Source organism: Epinephelus fuscoguttatus, linkage group LG22 (assembly GCF_011397635.1).
Source record: "Epinephelus fuscoguttatus linkage group LG22, E.fuscoguttatus.final_Chr_v1".
NCBI classification, from domain to species: domain Eukaryota; kingdom Metazoa; phylum Chordata; class Actinopteri; order Perciformes; family Serranidae; genus Epinephelus; species Epinephelus fuscoguttatus.
In genome coordinates, this window is record NC_064773.1 from 21362880 (window position 1) to 21387292 (window position 24413).

Consider the following 24413-nt stretch of genomic DNA (forward strand, 5'->3'; position numbering starts at 1 on the left):
TGTGTCTGTGTGTGTGTGGACATGAGGAGGGATCTGTGCTTGGTGTGTTTTACTCACCCTGTCAAACCCAAGACAGCCCTAAGTGTTTTTATCAACCTTCCTCCTCCTTTCTTCTCCCTGTCACAGCTCTGTGGGGTAAAATGTATGTGTCCGTGTGCGTCTAGTGACTGCCAAGAGGGAGATGTGCAACAGGTAGGTGGTAGGAATACAGCACATCCTTTTCCTTCATTTTCTCTTGTTGATGTTTCCTCTCTAATCTTCTTCAGGGTTGCCAGATCTCTGGAGAGAAAACAAGCAACCCAGACTGTCCAGAGCACTAGAACTGACAGCTGACTTGTAGCATTGTTCACATAGAGTGAGGATTTAAGATTTATTAGACCTTGAACCTTTACCTACGGGACTCAAGAGTGGTCTTGATTCATTTTTTGTAAGAAGTCAAAAAAATCAGCCTTGTTCATAACACAGTGACACATTATTCTGTCCTCAGTATAGTACATTTAGTCTGTTGCTGGTTCAGCTTATTACATTCAATTCAATATGGTTGCAATGGTACAGGATGTTTACGTTCTAAAAACCTTCTCAGAAAATATAACGATATCATGATATGCAGCACGCAACTATTTTTATCCGCTACAAAACATAAACAGAATTACAAACCTGATAAAAATATTATAGTTATAGTTAGCATGTTAGCAGCACTACAACATGTTTAACGAACCACTAAATGAAAAATTACATCATCTGGGATCTTATAAACAAATCATTTATCGTCCCTGTTACATTGCGGCTCATTTCTTCCTCTGTTTGGAGGGTAAGGAGCTCCCAGACCTCATTGTTTTCCCAAATTGTGGACATTTTCGGCCGCTGTTTTTTTTTTGAGTTAGCTGCTAACAGCTACATTTTAAATCTCCCCTGGTGGATGGCATGCATAACATGTCATCAAAATATCACACCCATGCCGCCCATGATCTTGTTTTGCAGGCTGTCCCATTTAAACAGGCATCGTTTTGGTGCTGTTACTACCTCCGATGTCAGCTTAAAGGCGAGGCGATGCTTTCCCCCCATTCTGTGATTGAACCTTTAATACAAGATGGTGAAGCAGCATAATGGTGTGACAATCCAGCCTTGAAGAGGCAGTATAAAAGTTCCTACTTCCTAACTGTATGATTGCCCTGCTATTTTGAGGTGAATGGGGAAAAAAAAGGAAAGTGATCTTGCTTGATTAACCAATATTGTGTTAATCATATAGTATATTTCAAAATACAAGCCGATTGACATTTAAAACCTGTCTGCGGGCCACAATTGCCCCCTGGGCAGGACTTCGAACATGACTGTCTTTTGATTATTAACAATTAACATATACTGTAGGTGCATGAAAGGCGCACCCAGACTGCTCCTGTCTCTACCTTTAACTCACACACACTTGCTTATGTCAGCTCCCCCATCCAGTTGAAGTGTGTGTGTGTGTGTGTGTGTGTGTGTGTGTGTGTGTGTGTGTGTGTGTATTTTTTTTATGGGGTCAGATTGTGGTCAGTGTGTGTATTTTTAAGTCAGAGGTCACAGAATGGACAGACAGCATAGATGGAGGGAGTGCTGGGATGTGGAAAGGGATTTTGATTTTGAAAGTAGTCCCATGCAATTGCTTTTTTATGCCTTTGCACCAGCAACAGCCATAGCTGGAGGCATTATGTTTTCAGGTTGTCTGTCCTTCCGTACATACTTCTGTCCATCCCATCATTGTGAACATGATATCTGAAAAACAATGAGGAATTTTTTTATATATGACACAAATGTCCACTTGGACTGAAGAATAAACTGATCAGAATTTTGTGGTCAAAGGTCAAGGTCATTGTGACCTCACAAATATGTTTTTAGCCATAACTCAAGAATTAATACACTAATTATGACAAAACTTCACACAAATGTCTAATTGGATAAAATAGTTAAGTGATGACAGAAGTGATCAACTTCACTTTGACATCATAATGTTCTGCATAAAACACTTATCTGGCTATTATTCAGCGTCATATCTCAGGAACAGAAGGGGAAATATTTTGTCAGATACTGAATTGGTGACACTAATCTTGGGTGTCCACCTTGAAACTGTGCTGATTGTATAGATCTCCTGTGCTGTTGGGGGCACAATGGGTGTGAAGCATCCATTTCACAGACATGGATGTAAACTTTAAGAAAAATTTGACTGGTGCGCGGAGGCATACAGCCACGAGGCGGTAATTTTAGTTCCGTGCTCTCAGTCACCAGTAAGTGGCGCTCTACTGCTAAAAGCTACTGATTGAAGAAGTGTCAACGATGGGTTAGTTCAGTATAAGGGTCCAGTATAGTCAGTTTAGTTTGAACATTCAGTGTTAAAGATGTGTTTGTATGTGTAGTGAATATCTCTAGCAGTAATTGTGACCAGGTGGCACTAGATGTCAAGCCAGGGGCCATTAAAATGTTCAGGCTTTGTCCTCAGAGGACCATGGGTATCTTATTTTAGGTACCTTATGAACAATTTCAGCAAAGTTCAGTGTGTCCATTATTTGCAGAGCATGATTTTCATTGCAATATGCTTATTAGAACCTAATAATCTCCAGCATATTAGTGTATACATCAAATTTAATGCAAATCTGGCAATTGGTTTTTAAGTTCCCTTGTTCTATACCAAAGAGTTGGATAATGAGACATGTTCGCTGTATGGTTGCGATGGTTGAGTGGCTTTGGCAACTCTGGACTTCTTCCCTTCTATTCTCCTCTTTTCTCCCTTCCTGTCCTCTTCGGCTTTTCCTAAAGCAGAAATGGCAGAAGTTGTTGTGCAAAAAAAACCCAACTAACTCTCAGTGATAAGGTCAAAAGGGCAAATCTGCAATGGATCACGGCCTCCACAAATCCATAGTTGATGCTCAGTTGTCCGCAAAGCTCCCACGAAACCCTGCAGTAAGTGTGTGTTTGTTTGTTTGTGTGTGTGTGTGTGTGTGTGTGTGTGTGTGAGCCCACAGCTGTCAAAAGCAAACTTGAATACAAACAGTCAAGTGAGTACAAACAAGTGCTTTCCACTTTTGACCCCCTCCATGGTGACTGTCCAGTTTATATCACAGATAGACTGAAGCTCTTGTGGCAAATTAATCTCCTCACAATTTTTAAAGGACACGTTATGTGCTTTTATTTTGCTTTTGCCAGATTTCTTTTAAATATTGTGCATTTGTGTGTGTGTGTGTAACGTCTTATGCAGAGAAGTTAACTATATGTTTCTACAGTATGTTGCCCATTATGTAACTATTTGTGGATTTAATAAAACTCAAATCAAAGACTTGAAGTGACATTTCCTACGTTTGTGGTCACTGCAGTTTACGTTATATGCCACTAGTTGCAGTTTAAAAGAAAAATTTAATCCTTTGGCAGTAGGAAAATTGCATTAGAGCACAATATCTGAAACCTGCTGAATCATACGAGGAACTGTAGAAAATTAAACCAATCAGTTTGCAAATGGGACCCACGGTGTGATAAATACGTGACACTTTCCTTCACTAAAAATAAAAAAAAATCAGCCAAGATGGTAGTTGACCCCTGTATCCTCCAGAAAATCTACTGTAATTACCAAATGTTCTTGTTCTTTCTATATTTATGTATTTTTATATAAGAGGAAGTTTTCACTTCTGTTTTTTGCAGACAAAACCATGTAGATATTTCACAATTCAAGGCTGAAATTTCAGGTGTTCCCTTTCAATCCCAGTGTCTAAGCCCCTGGTTTACTGTATCAAAACAAGATATTTGTAATGTAGCCATTGTGTCATGCTCTTGGGTTTTTGTGTGTTTTGGAAGAGGGCGTCATAAGATCGCTCGTGTGAATGTGACTTTGTTTCCGTGACATTCCGTGCCGTTTCTCAGAAGCATAACTTTAGCAAAATCACATTTGTCTTGTCTTCAATTCCTTCCTCTTCTGTTCAAGGCTTTTCTTTGTGACATGTCCTTTTTTGCTTCCCTTTTCTTCTGAAAGAGGTTTCTCATTCTTAACATCATTTATTTTAGGATAGCGGAGCACACAGTGGTGAAAGGGGGCTGGTAGTGTGATTTTTATGGTGTTTTTAACTACTGCTTTTTACATTGTTCTCATAAACAACCACACCAATAAGTCAAACCATTGAATCCATTCAGTGCACATTAAATTATTATCATACATCTGTGGGCTTTGAGAACTATTTCCTACGTAACTGTTTTGGATGTTTAGTATTGGTTCTGTAATTGAAACCAAGCTAAACCTTAAGCAGACAAAAAAGTAAAGTAAATATGGATATCGTGATATCCACACTTTCGTCACATGACATTTGACTTTGCCATAATAAATCACGCTTTATTAATCTCCTGACTTTATTAACTATTTGAGTTATTATGACAGTTACACAAGACCTATTTTTTAACAGTAGCTTTCATTTATTTCCAACTAAAGATAAACTACTGTGTAATCTAAATTTTCTGCTTCCCATATCTTAAATGAAAGTGCATTCAGCATCTAACTAGTAAATGTCTCAACCATGTGACCTGTTTTTTCCTCCCCTCTCCTGGGGCCACTACCTCAGTTAGACGAGTAAGCTGTCCAGTGTGCAATTGTATTGAAGTGGTTGCAAGCTTTTGCCTTCACGAAAGCTTGTTTGGTCTGGACATCAAGAGGTTTACTGGAGGGTTTCGTCAGACAGACAGTTAAAAAAAGAAAAAAAAAACCAAAAACACCATGAATGTGCTGGTTGTGCTCTTGTGTTATGAGAAGGATAGTGCCAGTCTCACAGTCCTTGTTGACTGAACAGCAGGCACTGTTTTTCCACTTCCACTTCATGTATTTAACATTGAAATAGGTATTGCATCACAATAACAAATATTGTCGTTGGTATAATGGCTAAACTATGTATTTATCTTTACATGGTACATGAAAACAGGTTATTGAACTAACTCGTTACCACACTAGTTTGCATGCCAGTAAAGCATGGCTACCTCTGTGTTATGGGAATTCCCTGCATGATATAAAGTCATCTAAAAATGGTCTAAAAGTGTGCAGTGCCATCCCCGTACATAAACAATTTTTTTAGCAACAGGCTCATAAGCTGGGCAAGGAGTCACGGTCTGGTGTGCAGTGTTTCCCACAGGACAGGAATCTATTTGTGGTGGTGTGGTCCAGGGTGGGGGTGGGGGGGGTGGGGTACTAAAAATATTTTTCAGTACTCATCTGTGTGAAGGAGTGAACATCCAACGTCAGAGTTAATTACTAACGAGCAGAACCTTACGGCCGGGCTCCACCGGCTGCAAACGTAAGCGTAGCGTCGCGGCGTGTTCATTGGGGCTCCACTGACTGCGTACGGAAGCGACACGTAGAGAAGCCAGCGGGGTTGTTAACCGTTTGCTGAGCTGAGAGGCTGCATGTAGGCTGCATGAAATGTTAAAGCATTTTCCACCTAAGTTAATACATATATTTGAGTTATCTACAAGTTTACTGTACTGTTTGTCATCTACTCGCTTTCAAATGTCCGCCACAGACATTTACACAATGTCACGGATAAACATGGGTAAATGCATGAAAAAAAATCATCACATATCACCTCTGATAATGGTTTATTCATTTAAAAACACATTGTGCTCGTTTAGCACACTCTTTCATGTAGTTTTTATCTGCTGGAGGGTCGCGTAGGGGAGTGCAGCGCGACAAAAATAGAAGAGCCGCATAAAATAGAGAGTTGTTGCGCCGCTCCCGTTGCCGGTGGAGCCGCTGTAATTGATTAACGGGGGCGAGCTGCTACGGGACTCGCGCTGCAGTTAACACTACTAACAGCGTGAGTTAATGTCTCTGCACATGTTGAGCTTCCAGCTATGTTAATACAGACAGAGGCTAATATAACATGATGAGTTAGAGTTGTTCAAGCCACTTTTGGACTTGTTTGCCCACATATTTGTACCGAGAGGTCTTTGGATCCGTTCTGCTACTACGTCTGCTTCTTGTTCTTCTTCTTCTGGCGGACCAGGTGCGTTAAGTGCGTCTTTACGATGCATACCGCCACCTATTGCACCGGAATTGTAACGACAAGCCACATTCACAGACAGTGAGTCCCATTATAATGTGTTTATGAGCAAGGTCGAACAGGTAGCGCCAAAAGCATAAAAATCTATATGTGGCGGAGATAATTTATTCGTGGCGCACCGCCACAGATAAATGAATGTATGGGAAACACTGGTGTGAGTTCTGTACAGCAGAAAAAAATCCAAATGCGTAACGATGCATTTCTTTTCATTTCATTCTAACAGATAGTAGTGCAGTTAAACAAATTCCTCTTGCTGGGGACTGAGCATATTGCCACCTGGCTACTTTGGTCTAAATCTAAACAATTAGCACAGTTTAAAGGTGGGCACCCAAGATTAGTGTCACCAATTCAGTATCTGACCAAATGTCCCTGTTTTGTTCTTGAGTTCTGGTGTTGAATAATGTCCAGAGAAGTGTTTCTGCAGGACATTATGATGTCTCAGTGAATTTGACCCTTGACCTCTTGAATATAAAATGCCTTCACTTCATTATCTTATTCTATTATACATTTGTGTGAATTTTTTTCATAATTAATGCATCAATTCTTGAATTATGGCCAGAAACACAACCAAAATTCTAATCAGCTCATTCTTGAGTCCAAGTGGATGTTTGTGCCAAATTTGACAAAATTCTGTAAGGTTTCCTTGAGATATCGTGTTCACAAGAATGAGACCAATGCGAGGGCACATTGACCTTGACCTTTGACCACTGACCATCAAACTCTAATCAGTCCATCGTTGAGTCCAAGTGGACATTTAAGCCAAATTTGAAGAAAGTCCCTCAAGGCGTTCTTGACATGTTGTGATGATGAGAAAGAGATGGATGCAAGGTCACAGTGACCTTTGACTTGACCACCAAAATCTTATCAGTTCATCATTGAGTCTAAGGGAATGTTTATGCCAAATATGGAGAAATTCCCTCAAGGCCTTCTTGAGATACTGCATACATGAGAATGAGACAGAGGCAAGGCCACATTGACCTTGACCATGACCTTTGACCATCAAAATCATGATATGACAAGGAACTTTTCAACATTTCTGTATTTCACTCTCTAAACACTGAACAAACACATTCCCAAAAGGCACTAAGTCACTACAGACTATAAACTGAAAGCATCTCTTACGCTATAAAATTGAAAGTATAAAATAAATACAGTTATAAGAAACACAACTTGCGCATTAGGTGGCATGTGGAATTTAACATCTGAGTGATGCCGTTGAATGTGTGTTAGCATGTACACAGCTCTCTCCATTGCTGTTGTAGCTGACTGGGAACCAGAATTATTCCCAAACAACTGGACTTCCAGCTACAGTGTTTTACTTGTGCTCAGCATAGTGTGACTGACCAGCACTTTGTACGAACCAGTTGTTTTCTAGCATAGCCCAGCCTTTACTTTCCTCCTCGCTACATACAGGCACACTTCTTCCTGCATCAGGATGGGACTTTGGCACTGGTTGTAAATCATGAGGAATAGAATCAACCAATATAGATATAATATAATATAAAATAGGATGTACAGTCCCTGGCTGAGACTTTTGACTAAAGCTTGAGTTGACCACACAGTACACTGGGATATCACAGAATGCCACTGAACATATCTGACTCACTTCCTTCCCTTAATGCCCCAAATAATCTATTTATGAATGCGCTAAAACCACAATGTCAAAATGCTTATAGTGCATACAAAGTTGTAATCATCATGTTCCCCTTTACGCTCTGCAGCTTCTTACACACACCCAACATACACACATGCAAACTAAGAAACATTTTGGGTGTGGATGGTTTCAGTGGGAGGTTGTTCACACTGTCATTCGTACGTTTGGCTATGGTTAAGGTCCATTTGATAGTTGCGATGATGATAGAAGAAACAGGCCTGAGAAAGAATCACAAGCATTCCTGAAGTTAAAAATGTATCAACACAAACAAGGGAGCAGCATTTCCTTCTGCACATGATTTCTGGCACACACAAAAAAAACGACAAAAAAAGATGCCTTGAGATGATGCAACAGTTTGCTGCAGGACACCAGTTCATTCATCCTGCGTGCTCCCATTTGCCAAGTGACGCAGACAGTTGGGATGAATCAGCCGTTAGGCAGACAGATCTGATCTCAGACTAGCTATCAACCCTCCTACATGTGGTGCGCACGAATCTGTCCGATGAAGGCTGATCCCAGATCTGAGCCAGGAGGGGTCGGAGTGCCCCTAAACAGGAAGTGGACGAGATCAAACGCACCAATCAGATTGCGGTGGGGTGAGACTAAACATCATCACCCCACAGGAAGGAAGTAGCTATGTCTGAATTACACAGACTACCATGAGTGTGTCTGAGTGTGTGTGATTTACACAGACCAGCATTTACATCCCACACCCAAATATTTACCTCTGTGCAACTGCCACCCTCCAGCACAAAGCTGTGATTAGGCAGAGGGGAGTGTGTGTTATGTGTGTTTGTCTGGCGGCCTACAAACTGTGTGTATGTTTGAATGTGTGAGTGTACTGTATATGTATGTATATGTCTCTGTCTGCACGTGTGTGTGTGTGTGTGTGTGTGTGTGTGTGTGTGTGTGTGTGTGTGTATGTAAAGGGGTAGGAGTGGAGGTCCTACAGGGACCACCTTGGTGAACAATGGCTCTTTTATTCCACTGGAGCGTTTGACTGGACTCTGTGTCTCAGAGCAGCCACACTCACACACACACACACACACACACACACACACACACACACAGAGCCAGACAGGAAACACACATACCCACACACACACACACACACACACACACACACACACACACACACACACACAGGGGCACGCATTAATTTGGTTACTCTTTGGGGGTATCCAGTGGGGGTCAGTATTTTGCTTAGACTAGACGCATGTGTGTTCTTCTGTGTATGTGTAGTTAGTCAGGTAATTTGGCCCACTGGGCTGCAGCTTCAGACACTGTGGAATGTGGTGGCTGTAGTTGGTTACACTTTTGGTTTGAGGGGGCAGGGGAACAAACTGGGGAAACCTCCGTAGTAAGCGAATCCTTTTTCACATTATGGTATGACAACTTTAAGATACTGGATCAATACTCCATAGCAGGAAAAAGAGCATGCCTAATCACTCCACATATAAAAAACTGTACTGGATTTGGTATGAGAATTTAAGAACAAAAGACAACAGAGGTCTCAAAACTCAAATTATCTCCACCCTCGCTGCCATGAAATATTCTCAGGGTAACGCCAGTGTTGGCAGCGTTTCCTTCAGCAGATGGGAAAATGGGAAAGTATTAATGTGTATAACACAGCGAGCTCCGAAGAACAAAGCTATCTATGGCCAAACATGGCTTGATGTGTTTCTGCCTGTGGATCATCACCTGAAATCCACCTGTAAAGACAATGGTGTTGGCGTTCGTTGTTTGTTTTCCATTGTGCGTATGAACAAAAATGTCCCCAGGGGAAACGAGGAGAGCCAAGAGTCTCATGTGTGATGTTGACAAATTAAACTCTGCTGTGAAACTCAGGAGTGAAGAGTTCACTTGTAGTTATGAAAGAGAACTGCTGAAAATTGATGCTCATTTTTAACATATCAAATTGTTTGTTGCCTCTTATTGGCTTTAAAACAACACTGATGATTTTGAATGTCTTATTATCTTACCATTACCTTTTGTATACCAACTACTGACTGCTGCTATTTCTAGACTGATTTCCTACTTTGCGGGCAGCAACTGGATTTAGTTCATGTCAGTATGAAAATCAACTCGCAAAGACAGATATAGACTTGGGGTGCTTTAAAGGGGAACACCACCTAAATTAGGAATTCCAATATGTTATTTCCATGGTCTAAGAAAGTTGAGTCAAAATTCATGAACATAAGCTTCTTTTGCTCTTAAAGCCAGAAACTAGAGGAGTAAGTCTCATGGGAGCCTGTTTTCCTGTTTTTCAGGACCCACAGAAGGTTTGTTTTCTTTTTTATACCGAATTGAGCTTTATTCTATTGTAGTGTTCTCAGCTGTGGAACAGAAAACATACCCATATACTCAGAACGTCCCCCTGAGTGCTCTAAGAATCATCTATTACATCTTTCACAATTCATTGTCTGTGGAGCAGCTCTAGACCAGGCCTCCAGGAAGTGCGCTGGACTTTGTATCCAATTTTCATAGTGGTGAAACAGTGGCACTGCAATTTCCAGGGTCCGTCATGATGTCGCCATGGGGCCCAAAAATACTTTTTCCGATAGACTTACACTTACTGATTTACTCCGATGTCTGTAAATCATCAAACGCTCGCAAAATGACTCGTTGCACCATCAAGATTTAATCTGTTTGGTTCCGATAACACTTGTAAAGTCTAAAATCTCCACAAGATCAATCTATTATTATCACCATTCAAATTAGCAGAGCGCTAAACCTGAAGTCAGCCGCTCAGCCAGCGAAGGTTGGCTGCTCAGCTGCACTCGCTCGGCGCCTGCTCTATGGGCCCAATGATACGGAAGCAGCGCTGATCATCCGGGTAATTTCATACCTTAGAAATAGAGCTTTTTCGGCTTCATGCACCACTGAGCAACTTTCAGAGGAATGAACGGGGCCCCGCCTCCAATGCTGTATCCAGGTCTCTTTATACATCCATGCTCCAGACTTCATAGACATTCCTGAGAGAACAGGAATGTCTTCAGTAATATCCCACAAATTGTAAAGATGGGTAGATTTTATGAACCTATATATGTATAAGGTTATTGTCTACTGCAGTCTGCGGAGATGTTTGTGCCACAGAGTTTGAGAGAGCCGAGGTTGAGAGCAGGCAGGTGGACAGTGAGATAATAACATTCAAAGCACAAGTTTCACTCTCAGTGATTTCTGTGGCATGAGAAATACTATCAAAACAAGAAAAGTCACGGGGCATAACTGTTCTCTTATTTCAACACAGATGTGCAGTCCACAGTGTAGCATTATTGGGGAAAATAATAGTGTGTCCACTGGATGCATCAATAATGACTTTACTCTGTCCTTTCAGATTTTAATGTGTAAGGGATGTGGGATGCCTTAGCCACATGACCTATTGGTCAATAACCTTTTGGTTATTATGGTAGAAAATGATAAAAGAAATGACCAATTTACAGCAATCACAAGTTTGCAGAGCCCAAGATGATGTCTGCAGATTGATTGTTTTTAAAGGCAATAAATTTGCAATGATGTAAAAAGGGAAAGGCAGCAAATTGTCACATTGTAGAGGCTGAAATCAGCTAATGTTTGGCATTATTGCATGATAAATGACTTGCGAAAACAATTCATTTTCAAAGACTCTACAATTAAATGAAAGTATCATCCTGTATGACCATTTCAGGCATCACCACTGCCAAAAAGCACTGCACCCATGTCTTACGTATGAGAAAATAACATGCAGAAGATGAAAAATAATGCAGTCGGGGCTGTGTGCCCATTTGTGTCTTTATCTTTCATATTAAAAGCCCAGAATGGTGCTTTGAATGATGGAAATCGAATCTGTGCTCTCTTCAGCTCTACTGACATGCTTCTCGCAGTGTGAGCTCATTGTTACTGAAGCACAGCGGCCCGTGAACCTGAGTGTTGTGCATATCCCTCTGTTGCCTAAAACAGATAATTACTATAGGTTTGCCATCTGCAACTGTCCCAATCCCTCCTCTTGATTGCATTGAGCCCCAAATGACCAGATGTTTCATCACTATTATGGCATTAGAGCTGAGCTCAATAGGCAGATGTGTGTCTCTCTCGACTGATTGTTGTCATGATAGAGAATAGTCTGATTACCTCCTCTGATTAGGCCAATGGGCCGCTAATCCTCCCACAGCCGCTACAGATCCAGTGTGTCAGCCCTGCCCTGCACCTCTGAGAATGGGAGCAGGTTATACAACTCATACGCACACACACACACACATAGGTGCACGCAACAACGGTGCGCACACAGAAAGGACAAACACACTTACAAATGATTGAAATAGTGGTAAGATTGAAAGTAACATAGAAGATACACACCGGTGAATGTGCACTGCTTTATCAGGTTGATAGAAACACGAGGACACACACACACACACACACACACACACACACACACACACACAGTAGTAGACAGGGGTCTGATGTCAGGGTTTATGACGTGAGCTTGGCCACTCATCCCAAATGTCATGTTTATCTGATCCGTATTAAAGACCCTGTGACAATGGAACAGATGGGGCTGCCTTTTGTCCTACAAGTGCACATACACACACACACACGCGCACACACACATACATACATATATCCATGTAGGCTCCCTGCTCTCTGCCTCTCTCGCTCCGTCGCTCAGTGGGCCGTTTGAGTCGGGTTGAGGTTGTGTGATTGTGTTTAGCCAAGCAGAGTGATAGTGCTCTACAGGGGAGCCAGCCTGCTCTCACCACGCCAGACGGACAACATAACACACACACATACACAGACGGACACGCACACACACAGCCGCTGCAACTCCTGCACAATATTTTTTTAGATATCCCTTGCTGGTTTTGCTGTCCTAAAAGTGACTGAGGTCAAATGTATTCATCAGGTTTACACAGTATTTTCATAATTTGATTCTTCTCACTGCAGTGGCTTCAGGAATGGCTATCTGTTTCAAAAGTTCACTTCTGACTCTTGAATGAGCGAGTTCTTTGACCTGATTACCATGTGACTGGCACATGTTAAATCTTTGTTTAACAAACCTAGCAAGTGCATTTTTCTCGTCATAAAATATTTGCAAAACCTGGGAACCTTTAAAAAGTTATACAGCCAATAGATTATTGTACTGTGATGTGTTACTTTCTAAGTTATGCTGAGTAAACCATCAGCTAAACCCCTAACGTGTAACTAAGTAAACTCAGCCACCCCAATAGAGTCCTATTACCCAGCTGCAGCATATGTCAATAGTCCAGAAAATGCTGTTTCATAACATTTGGCACATAATCCAGTATTCTGTATGTTGTGTACTAGTGTCTGCACAAAGTGTCTTGTGTGTGCTGTGGCCGTTAAATGACCCAGTGCGGTTGGAGTGATGCCCTTCGATATTCTAGCATATTGCACCAAGGATTTCATGAAACTTTCTCAATGCCTGGAACGTACTCATCTTTTCAACTGCTCAATTATTTCCCTTTAATTTAAACATGAAGTTTTATGTTTTATAATCCACATTAAGATTAATGTTTTCTTTATAACATTATTTTCCACACTTGTTCACTCTAATGTACTGTAGAACCAGATCCCTTATTAATCATCCCCAATTTATCTGGATCGATAGTAAACTTCATTACAGGTCAGAAACTTGTTGTTTCCTTGTTACATCACACCATTTTATACTGATACATATTTTGGAAGAAAACTACCGTGGCAAAAGATGATACATTTTAAAAAACAAAGCCTCTTACTTTCAAAGAACTGGCAACTCTTTATTTGGTACATCTTGGACTCAGAACACAATAAACTTTCATATTACACCACTGCAGTATTACACAGTATCAAAGGAATATGAGGGAAAATTAGACAGGGAAAAGGGTGCAGTAGGGTGGGATTATATTTGTTCTTTCCTACTTTTTCTTTCTTTTCTAGATTCTTGTGTTGTCATAACTGGGGGTTTAAATCCCAAGTTTTGTTGTAGATGATATTATATAGATTCTTTGCATGACAACGTGATATTTGCTGACATCACAAAGTCTGCCTCAAAACAATTTTGATTTGATTCAGTCCATATGAGATGATTTGATGCGATTGATAGGAAATATCAGTAAAGAGCCTCATTGTCTTTTTCTTGTCTGCTTGCCATTGTCTACCTGGTGCTGAGCCACTAGCACTCAGTACGTTTACATGCAGCTTGAGAAAATCAAATTATTGGCTTAGTCCGACTGAAATTGGACTATCTGTAGCTCGACTAACACACCTAGATAATTCGATTGAAAATTGAACTATTGCTGCGTGTATCCACTTAGTCTGACTGGAGTCGGACTTGGCGTTCTGCGCATGCACCACTTTTTCTCCTGCGGGCTTTCACCCGGAAAAAGGGGATGACGTAGCAGCAGTTCGGTAACTCCTGGAAAAACAAACAAACACCATGGTGACCGAGAAGCAGAAGACGCACTTCTGGACGGACGAGGAAACTACATTCATGCTCCGACATTTTGAAGTTTATGGATGGAAGTAAAACACGAAACTCGAATTTATTTGAAAAAAAGTTTCTGGACAGGAACCGGAACTAGTTCAATATGCACGATATTAAAAGGGACACAGCGCCGCCTATCGGGGCGTAGTCAGACGTACTTGGTCAGAAATTCGATTTTCTCTTCTGCATGTCTACTCAGACAAGACAAGAAGTCTGACTTGACTGATTAGCCAAGCTATGAGCTCGACTTCTGCATGGATGTAAATGTACCGACTGAATGTTCAGGAAGGACGTGTGCTTGGATAGAAATGGTGACACAGACGTGACATGGGAACTTTGATGACAATATGTATCGATGTTTTCATTTTGCATTAGTTATATTGGATCGTTGAACACTGAACAGATACATTGATCCAGATTGTTGTATTGTTACACCCCTAATTTTAACTACTCCTAAATTTTTCACTTATTGATTAAATGTCAGTAGATAAATTTATAACAATTCCTTTAGCTTAGCCACTTTCGGGACTGCTTCATCCACTGCATGGGCGACAGTTCTGGATGGTTCCCACAGAAAAGCTTAGGGAAGCATCCTCGAAGTCTTTATTGTCTTTTAAAACCAAAAAAAACCTTGGATAAAGCATAAATGTTATCTTTGTGTCGCTTGTCCAGCATCCTCTTTGCCACATTGTGTTAGCTGTTATGTGCTTATTACTGCCCCCCCGAAGCTGGTGGGCAGACAACACCCACTGCCACTGCGGTTCTTACCAACCATCAAGTTTTTTCCCCTGACTGGCACAGTGGGCAAAAAATGAGTATATGCCACACTCCAAAAACAAATTGCAACAAGCAACACAAAGCTGACATTTGTGCTTTTTTGGAAGTGTTTCCAAAAGGCATTTTTTGGTTTCATGAGAGAAAAGGATGAGTAACTGGTTGGTTTGGCAAAAGTGCGTGTGGTTAACCATGCAGCCTCCGTTAAAGAGCCGTGTGCAGCCACTTCCTCGAGCTTTTCTACTGCACCAGTCTGGGACAGTTTCCCACACAGTGGATGAGGCAGTCCCCAACAGGGCTAGCTTTGTCTCAATGTAACTATTAAAATGACCAACAACAGAAGCCATATCATCTGTATGTGAAGCTGCTTAATAAGAATACCTTTGTTATTTTACAACACCAGGACAAGGACTCTAAATGTTAAGCAAACTCAATCACTGACCTGCTCTGCTTGGACCTCAGCTTATTTCTGCTTATGTTTCCCCTCATGAAACTAACATGCACCTTGGCAACTGAAGCATGTGTATGTTTTGCTCTCAGTGGTGTGTGAAATGTAATGGATGCATTGTTCTCTAGGTGGGAGAGAGAGAGGGCATTAAGCCCACTGTGCCATCACTCCCTCTGGCCTGCCTCTGTGTACAAATGCTGCTCTAGTGTGTGTGTGTGTGTGTGTGTGTGTGCGTGTGTGTGTGTGTGTGTGTGTCCACATGTGCACATTTATTTATATGCAAATTTGTTAAAGTTAAAATTTACCTCATTTGGAATTTACTGTAAGTGTGCATGTGTTATTTTTGTACCTTTATGCCTGTGTGTGTCTTCAGTGTGTGTATAGGGTGTTTGGGTGCACTGTATGTATGTGTGCTTGTCTCAGGTTGTTTGTGTGCGTGTCATTTCGCTGGTGTGTGCCTAAGTGGCTATTGTGCAGACACAGTGGAGAAGAGGGAGACCAGCTCGCAACATAAAGCCACCAGTCCAGCTCTTCGGCTCCACCAGCAGCCAGCCAGCCCCACTCGGCATGCACCTGGCGTCCCCTCACACACACACCACCATTATTAATTGCTAATACATATTTATGTGGCACAAATTTGCCATTTGTTTATGCATAAAATTATCAATAGCGCGGGGCGCTTAGCCAGAGAAAACGGTGACCTTTTTAAAGAGTAATAAATGGAACGGTGCGTGTGTGTGTGTGTGTGTGTGTGCACGCATATGAGTGTTTATCTAACGGCTGATGTTTAAGAGGGAGGTGTTGGGTTGGAACAAGGGGAGGAGGGTGGCAGTTTTGCGGCTGGACGTGGCAGAAAGGCAGCTGAGGCCTGCCAAGAGGAGATCCACTGATCTGGGTGTTTACCCACAGTTTGTATTTCACACAGGTAATGAGCTGTCTTTGTCCTCAGCTTCATTAGCTGTGTCCATGTTCACAGTGTCTGTACTGGGTATTAGGGATGGGCGATATATTGAGATTTTCCAAACTGGCCACCGTCAAGCCAACAACCGGCAATTGCCGATATATTCACGCAGGTGTGTGTGTGTGTGTGTGTGTGTGTGTGTGTGTGTGTGTGTGTGTGTGTGTGTGTGTGGCGTCCTGTAGTTTCACTGGGAGATGAGCTGCAAGTTTGCTCTCTTAGTCTAACAAATAAACAAAATAAACTCACAAAATATCAAGAAAGCAGACAGAAACTGAAAAATACATCTGTACGCCCTTTAAGTTCAAGTTTCTCTTTTCACAAACTAAGACTCATTTAATTGCCCTGAACAAACTTCATTCAGACTAGACAAAAACTCTTTCCATTGTTCCAACAGTCATCAACTTTGGTTTGGCTGAAATAAGCCCTTTAATCATTAAGTGAAATGTAGAAATACTCTGACTCTACATGCTGTTTTCCCCCACTTTCTTTATCTGCCCACTGAGCAGCAGCTCTCCCTTGTTCTTGAGAGGCAGACCATTAAATTATCAAAATAAAATCGCCCATAAAGAACAACCAGTGATGTACTCAGCCAAAAGCCGATACAACTGCCTTTGAGAGTTGGAGGTAACTTTGTTCTGCATAAAAGTGTTCAAATAAAGAAGTGTGTGTTAGTGTAAAGAAGTTAACTGCACCTGAGTCTAGGCATGTTCTGGTTACCGGCGTCACGGTTTACCACGGTAAAAGAATGTCACGGTGTCACTAACCGCCCATTTTCCGTTCCGACGGTAAAGGCCGACCGTGTAACCTACGCTACGTTTCATAAATGGGAACTTCAGGAACTCAAAACTCAGAAATAACTCTGTGCCAGTCGTACATTTTAACTGGCACACACTCTGAAATCATGCATGTGCAGCCGCTGCAGTCAGCACAATTATTGGGGGGGCAGCCTCAGTCAGTCACTCAGTACGTCAGTAATCAGTGTAAATCCACTTAAGTGCAAACAGCAAACATGGCTGGAGGAGGCGAAGCTGAACTTTTCCCACTGGCGAAAAGGACGAAGTCAGTGGTGTGGGACCATTTAGGCTATCAGAAGAACCCCCAGAGCCAAGGCAAAGACCCGCTCCTCCTGTGCTGGGCTCCAGTTCCCAGTTGGCTGTGTTCACAGGCTGCTGCGCAAAGGAAAAGGAGCGTGTCAGTACCGGTGCCCCCGTCTACTTGGCGGCTGTGCTGGAGTATCTGACCGCTGAGATCCTGGAGTTGGCTAGAAACGCTGCCTGGGACAACAAGAAGACCCGTGTCATCCCCCGTCACCGGTAGCTGACTGTCCGCAATGACGAGGAGCTCAACAAGCTGCTGGCGGAGTGACCATCGTGAAGTTAAGAAATGGCTCTATTACTTTTAACGGGTCTATATTACACATTTAAACAACTGGTGTGATGATGCGTTGCACTGACAGGAGATGCCTGGTACGTGCTGTCATTTGAAACGGTCAAACGAATATTAGCCTACCGTTTTAAAGTGTAGAGCACAAAAATAGGATGAGGCCCGTTTTATCATTATTATTATTATTATTATTATTATTATTATTATTATTGTTATTATTATTATTATTATTATTATTGTTATTACAGTGGTAATACCGATTACCGTGGTATTTTTGCCCACGGTTATCATACCGTCAAAATCTCATACCGGCACATGCCTACCTGAGTCCCTCTACAGGTGAACCACACCCATTAATAGTCCACCTACTTTATATTAAATTATATATTTATACACTGTAATAGTAGCTCATAGCTTGTCTTTAACCATTGGATATCAATGCAGATAGGCGGGGCTTGAAGAGGATTGGAACAGATAGGAGTTTGATCAGGACTGAATGGAACAGACTGGGATGGAATGGGACAAACTGGACTATTAATCAGAACTGGACGCACTGGACTAAGTTACACTGGACCTGACTAAAATAGACTGGACAACTCTGTTCTTATATGTTTGCAAATTGATACCACTCTCATATCTGTGACATAGGTATGAAGCTACAGCCAGTTAGCTTAGCTTAGCTTAGCTTAGCTTAGCACAAAGACCAGAAGAGGTGGGACACTGCTAGTCTGAGCTTTGTCTGAAGGAAACTTAATCCCCAATTAGTACCTCCAAAGGTCATCAATTAGCGTGTTAGCGGATGTGTGGATCTGAGTCACATAACTTGGACTCGAGTCAGGCTGGAGTCACAATTTAGTGACTTTAGACTTCACTAGAAAAAAAAGAAGATTCAACTTGCACTTTATCACCAGTAACTTGCGACTTTACTTGGACTTGAAAATACTTGACACTTTACCCCAGAGATTAAAAAGTGTGCCACAAATCAATTCATCTCCCTTCATTTCCTGAATCAGCTAACATTAATGTTCTTTATTCCCAGCAAGTTGACTCTTAATGCTCCAGATCCACATTGTTTGAAACAATACAACAGCATCCAGTGAAGTTGAGGGAAAGAACCATAAAAGACAATCTTGTTCTTGTATTAAAACTACGTGGTAGTCAAAAAAAAAAAACCAAATTGCCATATATAAAATGTGCAGGTCGAAAATTATAAATGGAGGTGCAACAACTTCCAACTAATTCCACATTTGGAGTGGCTCAACGAACAGCAAGTCGATGCTAATATGAACATAGTAAGTGAGCTAATGCTTAGCTAACATTTTCACTTTGTTAAAATGGCATTGGTTTGGGACCCTCAAAGTTTAGGACTTGGGACTTGACTTAGGACTTACCTGTGTTGGCTTGGCACTTGACTAGGAAGACTAGGGACTTACTTGTGACTTATAAAACAATGACTTGTGCTCACCTTTTAAAATGTTGTGAAAATGTCAGTTTGTGGATTTATGGTGGGGTATGAGCCACACTGTTTCTTGGCTGGGTGCAGTAACTTGTTGGAGTCGTGAGGTTTCCAGGCAACTCCAGGATGAGTCCAAAATGAATTTAACAATGAACGCGAGCACAGCAGCAAAACAATTAGCAACATTAACCAGTGTAATTTCCAAATCCAAAACAAGGACAAGTGTTTTCGTCAGACTCCTAAAAAAAAGAGGATTTATTTTTTGAATGGATTCTCTTGAGAAGGGACTTATTCTGCTCTGCACATTCAACACAATAGATTTAACAAAAACAAACGCTTTTTTTAACATTCAGTTGTGTTATTGTTGAGTTACCGGCTCACATATACTGTGTATGTCAAAGGCATCTTTACACATTGTGTCTTCACCTACTGTACGTTCATTGCTGCTCAGTTCTTTTTCTCTTTATTCCTAATGTCTTCTGTCTGTCTCCTCCTTTTTCTCCTCTTACAGTCATTGATTTTCCTCTTGTTTGTTCCTCTCCGCTTTATTCTGCACTCTCCTTCAATCTCTCTGATGATCTGCTCCACACTTCATTTGTCCTCTTTTCTCCCCTCACCACTGTAACATCTCTGTAGTGGTGTTTTATGTGTATGTGTGTGTGTGTCACAGCGTTATTGTCAGCCTGGCTGGCCTGGAGTGTGAAATCCAGCTAAATCTCTGTCTGTTTCTCTTTTAGCAGGGTTGGTCGTGTCTCTGATGGGTATCCACTCTACGGCAGAGCCACCTCTCCTGGGACGCTTGTAGGTCAGCTGCTATTTTCATACCAGACACACACACACACACACACACACACACACAGACACAGGCGTACTGTATTTAAATATGTAAGTGCTCAAGAGACTCTGCTTTTAAACTATGGCAAACAAACACACATTGAACTGGGTTGAGTGACGTTGTCAGTCATGCTTGCCCTCTCTTTCATAACACACACATGGACCCTTTCCCTCTCTCTTCCCCCTCTCTGTAACCCAGCTTTTATGTGGCCATCGTGAGGTCACACACAGGGCTCAAGTCAGTTTCCATGACTACACAGTCAGCATCCAGCCAATCGGCATTCTCAGCAGGTCTCTATGGGGCCAGTGGGCAGCCAGTAAGCATCATATCTGTACATCTGACATGGAGGGTAAAGGGGGAGGAGAGTGTGTGTGTTTGTGATTTTGTGTGTATGTGATGGAGAGGGATTAGTACAGGGGACTCTAATGTTTTCAATGTGAGGTGTACTGACAATTTTTTTCCTTAAGTATTTCAATCAATAATACGCAATATATCCACATGCAATACGCTTCAATGTAGACAAGACGTTTTAATTAAGAAATTCATGCTGTAGGTGTGTATTGGTGACAAAACTGAAATGTTTCTCCTATATTTTCTCCATATTGAAACTGAAAAGAACTTGTCCAAATGCAGTCCAAAGTTTCGTGACACACAAGTTCCAGGCTGACATTCCCTGAATAGAATACAAAATACAGTAGGACACTATGCAGAACACGCCAGGAAACTCTCATCCTCTTGAGAGATGGGAGTCACAAAAACAGTGTTGGAAACTCCACAGGGACTGAGACTAACAACCCAGATACACAAGGAAATACTAAAGGAACAAAATCCCCTCATTGGACTTGACATCTCCTGTGGGAGACGGAGACAGAGCAACATGACCGCTGTGTATTCTTCACCAACTTTCTACCATGTAAACTCTGAGACGGAACAACTTTCCTCCATCCACTTTCTCCGTACTGCTCTTCACTGTCAGTAGACTAAAGGCCATTTCCCAGTAGACAGAAAACGACTAACACCCACCAACATCTGGCTTTTGTATTTAGTGGGAAAAGTTGCAAGTGGCATTCATTCGTGGGCTGGGACAAATGAGTCTGCAGTAGTCATGGGTATTTATCGACTCCAGCTCCGATTGGCGTTGATTGGCAGTGATGGAAACATGATCCTTGGGTGGACATGCAAATTTTTGCCCTATTTGCGGCACGATGCACAAATATCGCCTGTCTCCTTGCAAGCAGGGCTTAAACATCGCTCCTAATCAGTCAGCACCAAGTTTAAAAGAGAGACTGTATAAGTAACATGGTAGATGTATTCATGAAATTGTCTTGGGAACTGGATAAGGCCCCAAAGCCCAATAGTTTGAGATCCCTGCTCTAAGGTATGGCAAAGTGTCACTCCACACTCACACTGTCCCTTGGAAACCTGGAAATCTAGAAGAATATAAATTACAGGCCAGAGTGCATGATGACCACTGAGTGGTGACTGACATACTTGGTTCAGTCTGGTCAGTTAGTGTGTATTATAATATTTCACTTTTGTTTTACTTCACTTCCAAGTAGAGTTTTAGGAGGGTTAGTTTGACCACAACTCATTTAAACCTAAGTGCAGCACCACGCAAAGCTGAACCAATACCCATGTGTCTTCTCTCTTAGTAAGAGTCATATGTCCTTTGCTGGCATGTTGCACAGATGCTCAGTGTATTTTGTTGTGTTCCCCGTTTTCCAGCGCTGGGAGTTGAACTAGTGTATGAACTGGGACACTGGGAGCGTGAGGGGATGAGAGGGCCAAAGAGGTAAATGGTCAGAGAACAGCATATGGAGGGCAGGGAGAGTGGGATTGTTTGTTTGGGAAATGAAAGCCGTGGGAGACAGGGACAGAGAAGGACAGCTGAGACAAAAGAGACATATGGAGCTTAAACACAGAGCCTGTGTTATTTATTTTTAACACTGGAATTCCTCTGTGGTCAAATTGTTCCTTGACTTTATCAAGATTTGTAGTACAATCAAGTAGGGATGCGCTGGTTGTGAAATCCAGGACTGATAGCCGATACCAATGGTCTTTTGTTGTTGTTGTTTCTTTTGATTTTGTTGTTATTTATCACTCCTTCTGTGCCAGGGAAATGAAGAAATCTTTATCATAAAAACATAACCAAACTATACTTCAGTCATTCAGCTCTTTCTTAGACTATGTTTCAATCAAACAAATTCATTTAACAACCTGTAATATAACCTTTCATATGAAAAAACACTAAAAAATAACTGTGTAAAAAGCCTTTTCACTATATATAATATATCTATTTCTCTCTCTAATATCCATTTTATATCACTGTGAAACCAAAACTAAATTTCTCCTTCAAACGGCTGTATTTATTCAAGCTTAATAGTGAGTTTACTTTGTCCTTTCATCCTGAAGGCGTCCCAGGGAAGATCGCTGTTCGTCCCAAACACGTTTTTTATTGTTCCCAGGATGACAGAACACCATAAGTCTCAACCCTACTTTTTAGCCTGCGCAGAATTGATGCAACACAACAGGAAAATATCGGCTACTGTTATCTTTTTTGCTGTTAGGCTGATAGCAGTCAACAAGACGAATATCGGCCGATACTGATGATTAGCTGATGAATCGGCACATCCCTACAAACAAGAAAAACGACACAAGGAAACGTATGACTTTGAGGTCATGACTGCAGACAGTGAGGTCTGAGTAAGGCCGGTTTAGTTGGGGCATATGGCTCCTGCCAGCCCAGAGACTCAGTGCTGAGGGACCATGAGGACAGAATAGAAGAGGAAAGATCCACATGCCATTTGCACAAGGGACAAAGAGATATGAGAAGTGTGTGTGAGAGGGCAAGTGTAGCCGAGTAACAATGCCAGGCCCTTTGAGATACACACACACAGACATAAAAAAGACATGCACATATACAAAAAAAGGATTATTATTGGACACACATGCACACACAAACTTTCAGATGCAAACAGATTCACGTTAACACATTAACTTGAGTCCATGCACACACTCGCAAACACTGACACTTTGACTGAAACAGACTTTTTGTCACTGCTGTCTCTTCATCTGCCAGAGCGGCCATCCAGAAAGCCCTGTCCTCAAATCAGATTGTGTGTGTCTGCGCATGTGTGCTCTTTTTCTCCTTTCCTGTCAGACACCACTGAAGTGATATGCTTCACAGGGCATTATATTGTCTGACATATGGGTTTTGCTCCTCTGCTCTGTCCAGAAAACAAGGCCAAGCGGGCAGCCTCAGAATGGAGCCCTTGGGTTTGGTGCAGTTTCCATCAAGTCCGGTTGTCTTTAATGTTTTGCAGAGTGAAACTGGGGTACCGAAGGGGCTCCGCTAACGGGGTCACCGGCCCCAGCGCTGGGTCACTTTGTTGTGTGCTGGATCCCTGTTCAACTTCTGGGTCAGCGGCAGAGGTTGGGAGAGCAGGTTGTTACCATGAGTCAATGTGGCAGACACACTTTCTGTGAATAGCTCACCTACATGCTGTTGCCCCTAAACTGCTGTCTTTCATGTGGGTCCATTCATGAATCTGCAGAGACAACTTTCGACAACTTTCTTGAGATAGATCATCCATTCTAGAATACAGTATTTTACCCATATGTGTTTGGTAAAGTGATATTATTGTCAAGTAACAATACAGAAGCGGAGGTGCATTCAAGGAAAATGTAGTATTCTTATGAGGTTGCTTGTTTAGTTCAAAACATGGTTAGTAGGTTGGGTGCAACCTAGTGCTCTCTCAGTCACTGTGTTTACAAGGTCTTTAGTATCCCGGTTTTGATTGGGTTTTTTAAGTATCCCGTTTTTGTGTTTGTGCATGTAAACACCATATCCCAAATTTAGAAACCGGGTTATGCCCTTTTCCCGGTTTCAAGAAACCCGGTTTTGCCACCTAGAGTACTCCGATAGAAGCCGGGATACTGGAGCATGTATACGCCTTATCCCGGTTTCATGAATGGTTCAACTACGTCACACAGCCGGCTGAAGGATGCCCTACTCATTCTGAAGTTTTCTCTCTACTCTGAAACTGTAAACTCCATGAGAACAATCCTATCCCACCAGTCACAGCTACATATTTTCATCCACTGTTGCCTTGTACTGCATGGTGGCAGTGACAGCCGAATACTAGAGCTTGAGATTCTCTGCGCAAGCCCGAGCCCGGCCTAATAATGTCAAAATATTATTTACAGACTGATTTAACAGACGATCACTGCTGCCACGATCACTGGAAAGTCTGGGCGAGAGGCTTCCACAGAGGAGCGCCCAGTTTGCACCAGCTTTAAACACGTTATTTACTTCACTCAAACTGCGTGTGGCTATTAGCGCTGGTGTTAGTGAATTAGACCTTGTTTATCAGTGAGAAT

The 24413-nt window shown here is 41.9% G+C and overlaps 1 protein-coding gene across 5 annotated transcripts in view; it reads left to right on the plus strand.

Annotated features, from left to right (window-relative positions):
* Positions 1-24413, plus strand: part of sox5 (SRY-box transcription factor 5) — a 311103-nt gene that overhangs the window by 47005 nt on the left and 239685 nt on the right. For 4 of the 5 annotated variants that reach the window (XM_049566743.1, XM_049566742.1, XM_049566745.1 and 1 more), the window contains one exon: positions 19936-20003. The exons of the other annotated variant lie outside the window; for it this stretch is intronic. The gene's annotated coding sequence lies outside the window, so the exon portion shown is untranslated. The remainder of the gene's footprint in view (positions 1-19935; positions 20004-24413) is intronic. 5 annotated transcript variants of the gene reach the window in all.